The sequence below is a fragment of the Ruditapes philippinarum genome, unplaced genomic scaffold (genome assembly GCF_026571515.1).
Source record: "Ruditapes philippinarum isolate M1 unplaced genomic scaffold, ASM2657151v2 ctg211_1_1_1_1, whole genome shotgun sequence".
Taxonomy (NCBI): domain Eukaryota; kingdom Metazoa; phylum Mollusca; class Bivalvia; order Venerida; family Veneridae; genus Ruditapes; species Ruditapes philippinarum.
In genome coordinates this window covers 419,733-432,406 of record NW_026852000.1, presented here as the reverse complement: position 1 = coordinate 432,406, position 12,674 = coordinate 419,733, and the positions used below count along the sequence as shown (strand labels likewise).

At 32.7% G+C, this 12,674-nt stretch overlaps 1 protein-coding gene across 7 annotated transcripts in view; it reads left to right on the top strand.

Annotated features, from left to right (window-relative positions):
• Window positions 1-2,823: 2,823 nt before the first annotated feature.
• Window positions 2,824-12,674, top strand: part of LOC132745823 (myb-like protein X) — a 41,206-nt gene continuing 31,355 nt past the window's right edge. The window contains exons 1-3 of one of the 7 annotated variants that reach the window (XM_060734821.1): window positions 2,824-2,923; window positions 6,412-6,496; window positions 6,992-7,075. The gene's annotated coding sequence lies outside the window, so the exon portion shown is untranslated. Of the gene's footprint in view, window positions 2,924-6,286; window positions 6,552-6,601; window positions 6,820-6,991; window positions 7,076-12,674 lie in introns of those variants that run through there. The other 6 variants (XM_060734860.1, XM_060734813.1, XM_060734828.1 and 3 more) reach the window with 6 other exon arrangements.

Genomic DNA, 12,674 nt, shown 5'->3' with positions numbered 1-12,674 from the left:
TGTATTTCTTATGCATCAGGTAGGGTGTTTTAAATTCTGATGTCAGAAACTCAACAAGGGTTGAATAGGTGCAATTTCTGTCGGTAGCTTTTAACAGACACATTTGTGCAATATTCTTCCCTGATGAATTTTTCATGATACACTTCATGTTTAACTCTTACAATGCATAATATCGTAAATCTTAAAGTACATGTATATTTGATAGAGGCTCATAGGGAAGACTGGGCATGCCTAACTGTGTTGCCTCTTTGAATAAAGTCTTTATTATTATTATTATTAATATAAATTGTCTTGTTCATCTTAGAATGTGAATAACACTATTCATTACTTTTTTGCAGTTTTTAAAACATTTACTGACTGAATGGCCAATAGTAAAGACCATGTTCAAACATCATGGAGGCATGGATGATCAATTTGTGGACTTGAAAATATTCCTGCCAAAGAGGATTATTTCTTTTTCTCATTGACAACTGATTTGCCAACACATCATTTTTATATCAAAAGACATCTTAACCTTTAATAACTTGGACACATTGACATCCTCACAGTGACCTCAATAAGGTTTGTAATGTGAGTCTTATTGATACATATATCTATAATTATAATATAAATTCAGTCCTATAAAGATTGATAATTTTATTGAATATACAAATGTACCGTATATTTAAATGCATATCTAGGGGACACTACTTTGTTTATTTTTGCTTCATAGTATTACTCTAGTTATCCCCCTTATTGCTCTTGTTTGAAATTGTCATTTCAGTCCATTTTAAGTTTATTTTTTTAAGTGAATTTTTATAAGTTAACTATGATATAAATAATTGTAAGGTAAATAAAACATAGGCAAAACTAAAATGACTGCTGGAAGAGAAGAACAAAAGATTTAAACAGTACTTTATTGATCAATATTACTTTATTCATTATAAACTAAACAAATATTTAAAGGTCAAGCTTTGATGGTGATTTTTCTCTCTAATAATAATTATATTGACAATAATACCTTGTATAATAAACTTGTTGGTTTTGTACCAGATGTGAGATGTAAACAATTCTATAGTACAATTTGTAGAACTTTAAAATGGAAAGTTCAACATGATTTACCTCTATTTCCAATACATGAACACCTGCGAATTTTTATAAACTGGCTAAATTAGCTTCATGAATTTATTATTTTTCGGTTTTCATAATTGATTTTTTTATTTTGAATTTCCTAACAAGATCTTCAAAAGTATGATAGAAATTTTAAAGGTTAAATGATCAAAATAAGAAAGATACATTAATTATGTCTCAAACATTACATTAAATCATAGAAAAAAAAGTTGTTAGTTTCTGGTCTTCCATTAAGTTTCAAAATTTGGGAGTCAGAGATTGCAAAGTCTCTGATATTAGAAGCCGCATTATATAGATAAAGAAGGAAAATCATCATATTTTGGAGGTCACAAGCGAAAATCAAGGAGTAAATGACTCCCAAACGTCCTTTAACGGAAGCCTTCGAGTTTGTTAGTATTAACATAAAGTTAAAAATCATTCCTGCCATATTATCGTAAGGTCAGTTGATTAAAGGTCATCATCCTCATGGTCATTTACCTTGACTACAAGAAGCTGATTGTCTGTCTGATCATCTGTCAGCAATTTCATATCTGCTCTATATTTTTTTAAACTCTTTAGGTAAATTCATTATACAATTTGATTCTCAAATGTTTATCTTGACTTTTGTGACAACATGATCCCATATTTCGTAAGACAAGTTTACTGATCATTTGAGCCACATCACGACAAAACCAACATAATTGGTTTGCGACATGCATGGATCCAGACCAGCCTGGGCATCCGCGAAGTCTGATCAGGATCCATGCTGTTCGCTTACCAACTCTATTACAAGTAGAGAAACTGATAGCGAACACTGCATGGATCCTGATCAGACTGGGTGGATGCGCAGGCTGGTCTGGATCCATGCTAGTCGCAAACGCACTATGTTGGTTTTGTCGTGATGCGGCTCATTTTACGATTTTGGAGCCCCCATTCCCAGTGATATCAGGTATTAGTAAAGTGATTTCTTAATAAGAGGTAGCTACATGTTCTTATGTAAAATTCTGTTATTATATTATTACTGTTTGAAAAATGTTCAGTTGAATTTATTTTGGATTCCTCAAACAAATCTGGATTTTGTCGTATAATGCCTGCCTTTACTTATGTGGCATGTTTGTCTTTTCATTTCATCACATAATTATGTATGTTATACAAGCAATTTAATCAATTATATTCACCTTTTTCAAGTTTGCATACTTATATACATGAGAATTCTAATGTATTCTTTTATGAATTAAGCTTACAAAGGCTAGAGTGTAAATTTCTCACTCGTTTGTGGGAAATATTTGCATATTTTTCAATATTTCCTGCGATTATTTGTTATAAATTATCCCATTGAAAAGATATGCATACCAGAATAAATGATTTAAGGCATTAGAAGGAAATGTCATATAATCTTATATGGTATGTTAAACTCATGTTATATTTATTGTATTACTAGGATAGGATTATATTTGTATGAGTAATACAACATACAGTATAGTGGGATACAACTTGTATGATTTGTATGAGTAATACAACATACAGTAGATCACAACTTGTATGATTTGTATGAGTAATACAACATACAGTAGATCGCAACTTGTATGATTTGTATGAGTAATACAACATACAGTAGATCGCAACTTGTATGATTTGTATGAGTAATACAACATACAGTAGATCACAACTTGTATGATTTGTATGAGTAATACAACATACAGTAGATCGCAACTTGTATGATTTGTATGAGTAATACAACATACAGTAGGACACAACTTGTATGAGAAGAAGTGTCTGTATTCTTTGTATATGGAGGAATTTTAGAAAAAATCCTTATTGGACATAATTGCAAGTAAGTTTTTTTACATTTTTTAAATGTCCCCACTACTTAAATGGGGAAGAGGGGAATGGGTTTGCCCCTTTTCTGCCCATCCTGCTGTCACCAGTGTTTTTTCTTTTTTTACTTTTAGGGGAATGGTTGAACTTGCAGTGCCCATGGATTGGGGAAATGATGAGAAAATTTAGAAATTGGAAATGGAGGAAAGAAACCATTTTACACGCATGTTAAATTGTAATTCAAAAGATTTATCATTTCAGTCTACAAAGAAAAGACATTTGCCTTTTTTTTTTATAAAAAAAAAAAATGGATCTTAAAAAAGGAAGATGGAAAACAAACAAAAAATGGGCAGGAATTTTTTTTTGAAAGAGGGCAATTAAGTCAAATCCCCCCAAGCACTGAGGGCATAACAGATTTTCAGTCTTCAATTATATTAATGATAAACTGTGTCTTGGGGTTTCCAGATTTCTGGTTGAAGTTTTGTGCTGGTAAAATATTTTTTTTATTTTACTATTACTTTAATGACTTAATAAAATATTTCTTTAGAGATTTACTTCTACCTTCAAATATAAGTTCCTTATAAATCATCATTATAATCACCCACATAATAATTATGTGGCAAGGTTCATAACTCCAGTACCACTATTTTCAGAATTATCTCCCCTTTGAACTTATAATTCTTATAAATGGCGATATCTTTAATGTAACTTCATGGGACAAATATTTTGGTATTAAAACAGAAATTTCTCTTATAATATAGTTGTGAATTAAATCTTATCTTTTTAAAATTCATTTAAATACTAATTACCAAAGAGTGTTTTCTGGCATAATCAGTGGTAAAACTTGCTTTTAAAATTTTCTAACATCCTAAGTTATTGTAAAAGTTTTGAAAACTGGCTAATTTTAACTCAGTAATGAAATAGGCTGCCAATTTTGATGAAATATTTGATAATTTATTGATTATAACTATCTAGTCTTGTCACAGGTATATGTGGTTATAAAGGTGTGGTCTTTAATTTACCAATCTCAGTGTTTATTTCTGCTGTAGGGACAAAATGTATTGTTTGTTTTACATAATGAGGAATTTTAATTGAAGTGTCAGAATAGAAGAGAAGATGGCCCTGAGGTATAACCTATGTACATAAACAGGCCAAAGATTGTTCTTTAATTCTTTCTAATTTATTCAAATCTATTTCTTTCTTTTTTTGTATAATAAAAAGTAACCTTAATTTTGCTTGAGTAAACTATCATAAATTACCATAATAATCCACCTGGTGGTTTTCTAATGCAAGTTTAACAGTTGTTACAATGATGGCAATCAGTGGTGGTTTTCTAATGCAGGTTTTACAGTTGTTACAATGATGGCAATCAGTGGTGGTTTTCTAATGCAGGTTTTACAGTTGTTACAATGATGGCAATCAGTGGTGGTTTTCTTATGCAGGTTTTACAGTTGTTACAATGATGGCAATCAGTGGTGGTTTTCTAATGCAGGTTTTACAGTTGTTACAATGATGGCAATCAGTGGTGGTTTTCTTATGCAGGTTTTACATTTGTTACAATAATGGCAATCAGTGGTGGTTTTCTAATGCAGGTTTTACAGTTGTTACAATGATGGCAATCAGTGGTGGTTTTCTAATGCTGGTTTACAGTTGTTACAATGATGGCAATCAGTGGTGGTTTTCTTATGCAGGTTTTACAGTTGTTACAATGATTGCAATCAGTGGTGGTTTTCTAATGCAGGTTTTACAGTTGTTACAATGATGGCAATCAGTGGTGGTTTTCTAATGCAGGTTCTACATTGTTACAGTGATTGCAATCAGTGGTGGTTTTCTAATGTAGGTTTTACAGTTGTTGCAATGATGGCAATCAGTGGTGGTTTTCTAATGCAGGTTTTACAGTTGTTATAAGGATGGGAATCAGTGGTGGTTTTCTAATGCAGGTTTTACAGTTGTAACAATGATGGCAATCAGAGTGGTTTTCTTATGCAGGTTTTACAGTTTGAAAAAGGAGTCGTATTTTAGCTTCCACCCTGGTTGGTGGGTGGGTGGCGGCATCCTATTTTTGTCCGGAGCATATCTCTTACACCCATGAAGGGATTCTAATGAAACTTCATACAAATGTTCACCACTATGAGAAGCCGTGTCCTGCACATGAAGCAGGCCTTTTGATCAAAGGTCAAGGTCACACTTAGAGGTCATAGAAAAATGCTGGTTCGGAGCAAAACTTCTACATGCATCGAGGGATTTCATTATAACTTGGCACAAATGTTCACTATTATGAGGTGGAGTGTTGCGTGCAAAATTTAGGTCATTTTGGCCAAGGTCAAGGTACACATAGGGGTCAAAGTTCAGATAAAATATGAAAATGTGTATTCGGAACCATTTAGTCATCATTAATTGAGGGATTGCAACACAAATGGTCATTATCATGATTACTGGTGTGACACATGTATTTAGGTAAATATATGTAAGGTCAAGGTCACTAAAGATGATTTGCAAGGTCACTAAAGATGATAAAATATAGAAATTTTGTCCAGAGCATATCTCCTACACATATGGAGGGATTCTAATGAAACTGCTTACAAATGTTCACAACTATGAGAAGCCATGACACACTCATGAACCAGACCTCTAGGTCAAAGGTCAAGGTCACACTTAGAGGTCATAGAAAAATGCTGGTCTGGAGCAAAACTTCTACATGCATAGAGGGATTTCAATATAACTTGGCACAAATGTTCACTATTGTAAGGCAGAGTGTCACATGCAAAATTTAGGTCCCTGTGGCCAAGGTCAAGGTCACACATAGGGCATCTCTTTTGCCTGAAATTATACAAAAAAGGGACACTTGTTTACCATTAACACTTTGAAAATACAATACAAGGCAATATTTTACTGAAGTTTCTCTTTGAACAAGAAAAAATGGTCACAACAATATTTTCTTGTTTTAAAAAAACATCATCCAGTGAAAGTAAATGATTTGACAGATAAGAAATGGTGATAAATATAACACGATCATGGTGGAATCTTAAGCTACTTGTTAGTTTTGGGTATCAATCAGTTGTAAATAACTGATAGTGTATTACAATATTAATTTATTGCACAGTTATATTTCATAAACATTTATTTTTAGTCATTGTACCATTTTAACACAAATATGAACGAGGATAAAATCATTTTGTTAGGGTCATATTGACGAGGTTTATTTAATCTGAGGTTTATTCAATTTGAAATGAATTAAGTAATCTTCAAAATTACAGTTTTTACGTTATGTTTAAAAGGTATTCATTGAAGTAGAAAGAGAAGAAGAAAAGGCTTTTTAAACTGTAATATAAAAGTACTTTGTGTATTTCGAAAATGTTTTTATTATGTTAAGACTGTAATATTGTACCGTTATTTGGTATTTGGTACACGACGACCACGACGACAATATATTTGTACCTGCAGAAAAGTGACGTGTCTAACAACTTAATACTGACATGTTTAACATTACCTTTTATTTTACAGCTTGTATAGACAGAGATTTTATCTTTAGACGCAGAAGGAAATGTGCGACCAGTTTGTCAAGTACTGTCGACTATTAGGACAAGAGGTTAGTTTATACTCGGATCATTAGAAATCATTGAACAAAGGATATAACTATAGTGGTAGGAGATTATTGATTTAATTAGAGAAAAAACAAGTTTGTTTGTGGAAGATATTTCTAGTTTGTAAAACATATTAGTTCACTCGCTCGTTGCCTTTGTTTTCAATTTGTGGTTTTTAAACGGTAGATTTCTTCTTCTTAAGCAAAGAGACATTTAAAAGGTTGAGTTGATGTTCGGAGGTGACAGTCGTGCGAGACTGTATTTACAGCGTTTTTATATGTAATTTTGTTGTGAAGAAAAAACTGTTAACATTTAACAGATGAGAGAAGTATTTTATCAGATTTTGTGACTAATAATAAAATCTACCTTCTTTAGGCTTAGCCTGTGACAAATTGGATTTAATGTTTTAATATCATTAACCATATATAAGCAGACTGGATTACAGTTTAAGATTTGAATGTTGTACAGAAATCAAGTTTATGTTTGCTATATTTTTACAGGACTGTTATCAGACAGCTGGTCTGACGGGACAATAACATTTGTTTTTAGTGCGGACAGTTAGTGGAATAATTTGTTGACTAAAGGTAATTAACAATCAGATGATATCAGATGGTTTATGTGATCATATACAATATTACATTATTATTGCATTATTATTATTCTTTTATATTAATTTGAACACCAGATTAATCAGTCTAGTCTAGTTAAGGATATTGTTATCACATCATAGAGATTTTAAGGATCACTGACACCCACTTGTATAATATTCTGAAGAAATAGATTAAAATCTCTTAAGTAATGATAATAAAATGTAATATGTTAAGAATTTAGTAAATCTTGTAAAAGTATAAATGGAATGGTGTAGCAATCTAACTTCAAGATTCAATTAATTTTGTTAGATTTTTAAAACAATTTAGCAAAGCGAAAAAGAGTTAATTTGATTCATTTTAAGAGTATAAAAAGTTGTAAGCTTTTTACATAATATTGACTGTAGATTTGGTAACTGTTTGGTTGCTAGAGGTGAATATTAAAGACATTTTCCATTAGTATAGTGAGCTTGGCCAGCGTACACACACATGCAGTTCCTGTTTGCTACCTAGGTATAGTATTGAGTGACCTTGTCTGCTTCTCAACCCAGGGGCTGTGGGTTTGAACCCAACATTAGTCATGACCATCTCTCCATATGCGACACCAGTACTGGATAGTTCCAGGAAACGACCTTGAAAGTGATTATTACATGTAGTAATATAAGTTTCAAGAACTTGTTTCACATTTGAGCTCAAATAAATACATATATGAGCCGCGTCATGACAAAACCAACATAGTGCATTTGCGTCCAGCATGGATCAGGACCAGCCTGTGCATCTGCGCAGTCTGATCTGGATCCATGCTGTTCACTATCAGTTTCTCCACTTGTAATGGGGTTGGAAAGCGAACAGCATGGATCCTGATCAGACTGCGTGGATGCACAGGCTGGTCTGGATTCATGCTGGTCACAAACACACTATGTTGGTTTTGTCATGACGTGGCTCATATGTTTAAATTACTTATAGATTTGATATTGTCACACTGAAATCGCTTACATTACTAATGGATTGTTCCAAATTCAGAACAAAGCCAGTTCATTATACAAATTCAGCAGGGAAAAGGTTTCTCAAAGATATACTAAACGTTGAGAGTAATTGAGGAAATTCTACTTCAATATTGGACCACACCCAGTTTCTGTGATACAAGAATGGAAATAAAAACTGCACATTGCTGATAAACCTCCACAGTTGTCTAATGTTTTTACATGCTGCTACATTATTGAATATCAAGAAATGTTTATATTGTACAGATAAAAGGGGGGAGGGGGGGGGGGGGGTTCAGGTGAGGGAAGGGGGTGGCTTAAAAAGGCCCATGGTTCAAGCAATATTTTGTTTCACATCATTTTAGTTTCTATCTAAGACACATTATTGTAAGAAGTTCCCTATAATATAATTTATAGAAATGAAGCTGAATTCCTTTATAATTTTAAAGGAACTCCACTGAGGTTTATAAGCCTAAAACATAATATTTTAATTTTTCTCATAGATTAACATGAGCACTTTAAACAGAAAATATTAATAAAGTATAACTAAAAAATACACAAGAAATACATTTAAAATCATATGTTTGTGCTATTCTCAGTCCGATTTGAGTGAAAAGCGTTTAAATGCTTTTCAATTTTGGGTCATTTTTCACTATCATAATAATTATTCTGGAAAAATGGAGCAAGCTAATGATCTGAAATGTTGCACATAAGTTATTAGTATAGATCTACATCAAATGGAGGAATAATCTAAAAAAAATATTTCCAGTCCCGTCATGTCAAAAAACCGCAGTGGAGTCCCTTTAATATAAAATTTTTCTAAGAGAAAAAAAATCTTTTTAAATCTTATAGGTATGAATATTTACAAAAAAAGGAAAAGAACTGATTAGCCTAATATATATTTTAAAGGTCAGCTTAGTATTAAGTGTGAACTTTTCGTTATAAATGATGGCAGAAATTATTATACAATTATGAATTAATATTTGAATGTAATTAAGTTGGATGAGTCATTATATAAAGCCGGTAAACGTATTTCTGCATAAAGGATATCAAAAAACACACAGTAATATAAGTTTCGATCATCCTACAAAATATATATCCAAATATATATTGGATTTATATTGGATTTATAAGTACATTTTAGTCAAATCTTTTGTTAAACTTGAAATAACATGACTCAAAACATATAACGTATAAAGGAATGTATTTTATCAAAGTGTTCACATAACATGGTTTTAATTTCATACTCAGATTTTTTTTTAATGTATTTCCGACTGGTACAAAGAATGAATGTAAATGGAGATGGTTTTTTTGTGACATATCTCTTATTGTCCCTGGGTTAAAACAAAACGCTGATTGTTAGTTATAATAATTGAGCTGTGTCATGACAAAACCAACATAATGGGTTTGCGACCAGCATGGATCCAGACCAGCCTGAGCATCCGCACAGTCTGATCAGGATCCATGCTGTTCGCTATCAGTTTCTCTACTTGTTATAGAGTACGTAAGCGAACAGCATGGATCCTGATCAGACTGCGCGGATGCGCAGGCTGGTCTGGATCCATGCTGGTCGAAAATCCATTATGTTGGTTTTGTCATGACGCGGCTCATATATAGTTGAAATAAGATGATTGATTGTAACTTATGTTGACTGTAGATATCCTACAATATTTTACTCTATTATCATAGCTGTAGGCTGTTGTATTAATATAAATGCAAGGTATCAAGAAAGAATGAGAGAAAAAAAAAGCTTTTAGTTGTTGATAATACATTATGAATGGATATCCAATAGTATAAACTGTACACACTGTAAGATGCATCGTTGCTGCAGTGACTAGGGTTCGACTTTGGTGTAAGCAAGCAGTTTGGGGTTCAATTCTTTGTCTGAGATTGTACAGTAATTATTGACATACTTGTAATGTCCCGTATTAGGTTTCTATCAATTGTCATTCTTAAAATTTATTAATAAAATTTTTAATAGTCATGTTTTAGAAAAAAAACATGGAAAATTTGTCCTTTGCATATTTGTTGTTTTTTTTGGGGGAGGGGGATTTTTTTTCTTTGATAATTCACACTGCTGGTGAACATTTGAGTTTAGTCGTGATTAGCTATTATAAGGTCTTCTTGACTAAGTTGTTAGGTTGCGGAATTCATATCATGTGCCCCCTTACTTGTTAGAGTTTGAATCTAGTTGAGGGAACTACGTGGATTTTTTCATATATGGAAGCTATTCAGCTAGGTTACTGAACGTCGGTAGATCTGCTCAGATAACTACATGACCTTTTGTCTGAAATAATGTATGAACCTGAGGTCTTCCTCCACTAGTAAAACTGGAAAGTCACTATATATATATTTTCTTTACTGTTTAGGTGTAACTTACAATCCATTAATTTAGTAACATCATGAGGAGAGTATGAAAAATTATCAAATTCAATGCTGTTTACAAAATTAATTATTATAACACTTTTTACACAACTATGGTTACGGAGGGGCACATTTAGTGCTTGCATAGGGCGATCTATAATTGCGCTGTAAGTCGCTTGTATATGGGAATGGGTTTAGAGAAGTACAGCTCAAATATCGAGGGTTGATCGCGAAACTGTTGTAAGTTCTGATTTCACATGAGTTACTGCAGTTTTGTGGTCAACCCCCAATATGTAATTATCATATTATATTCTGTCTCATTATGCATGTTACTGTGCAGTTAATTAGATAGTCATGATTATCGACAGGTGCTAGCGTTATATATTATATATAATTATAACGTACATAAATAAGGTTACAATATGTCCAGTAATTAGTTGTCCATGATCATAAATGAATATATTATAGAATAATTATCTCTATAAATGGCTTTCAATTATCACCAAATATAGTAACAGTAATTAATAAGTCATGAATATTGATGAAGTTACGAATTTCTGCTAGTCATTCTCACTCACTCTACTTTTGGACGTGCAGGCTGACCTAGGCCTACACTGATTGCCAAGGTCAGTCGCTTCAAATTACAGCACAGACCGACTGGGCTATTGATACATAATTCCGTGTAAGGAGTTCTTAAACGTAGAATTTTAAATGAATATATGACAAAAAGTGTGTGCTAGGACAGAAACATTGAAGTTCGAATTAAGACATGAGCAAAATTTGTATGCAAAAACTGTTCTTAAATTTACATGTGAATGACTCACTTATAACTAGTAATTACATAAAAAGCTTCTACAAAAAAAAGATTTATAATCATCGGAAATAAGGGGAAATGTGTTCTAGAAAAGCGGTAACCCAAATCGTATTAGGTGCAAAATGTCTCGTGCAGAAAGAGTTTTATTTGCGTAGAGATTTTATCATTTCTACAGTTGAAAAGAAAACTGTTAGTCATTGAGTTTATTTGTGGTTTTATGATTTCTGTGCCATAACATGCACTGTTAATGTGAGAAGCATACATAGGCCAAAATAATTTCAGCGATGTTTGCTGTTTCCAGCCAGAAGTATGAGATTTTGATGATTTAACATCATCATAACGTTTGAACATTCCTCGGTTGTCTACAATCCTCAAGGTGGGGAAGTGGATACAAAATAATGATAAAGATTTCTCCAGGTTGTCAAATGGTATAATAATTTTAATGAGAAATTTCTTCACCAGGATAAACTGTCCTCATTGTGACCAAATGTATGTAAGGGTGTTAAACTTTTTTTACACGGCATGTTGAAGCTTGACAAGCATGTTTTTCACCATATCAAATTGCCCGAGGCAATGTTGCATAACATTTCTGATGTAAAAACATGTACATAGTTAGGATAATTAAATATTTTTAGCACTACTGTAACAAAGTTATATTTACATGATACACGAGCCGGTATGATATAGATCTACATGTATATAAAAAGGTTTACGACTTTTTATGAGAAGGAAATAGTGCTTCAAAGGTGTTTGTCAAGTTGGCTGATTAGATCAACTGTTTTTATTTTGTTATGTAAGGTTTCTTGATGGAATTGCTTGATAAACAAAGTTAAAAAATTGTACCTAGACAGATATCAGCTTTTGATAGCGACTTGTGTATAGTAGTGTTTTTCTTAACTTCTTGTGTGGTTTTTGATAAATTAATGTACTTTATTTGGAAACTCTTGACCCAGTTACTGTGGGTTTGAATCCCATAGGGGACTTTGGATTATTGTAGGCAAGGAAGCTATCTAGCTAGCCTAGGCAGGGCCGGTGATTCTACTCAGGTGACTCCTTGTTACTTTAATAATACACTTGATTGGCGCCTTGGAGGTTTGCCTCCATTGTTGAAGCTGGAAAATAGCTATGTGGCCTGTACAGTGTTGGTGAAACTTTAAAAACTAACAAAATACATTTATTTTACACATATCTATATACTAAAGGCGAATTCAGTGGCTAAGAGTTAACTTTGTTGCTCTCTGATGAAATATCTGCATAGAATTGAAAAAAGCAATCCAGATATCGTAAGGAAAGGTTGGTGGTTTAACTAGGTGCTGGTGTATAAAGGCCCATAAAGGGCCGGTCTTTCTTCACCAGTGAAAAAAAAAGCTGGAAAGTGGTCATTATGGCCTTTGCAGTGTCTACTTCACTTGAAACAAATAACACCGTGAAATAA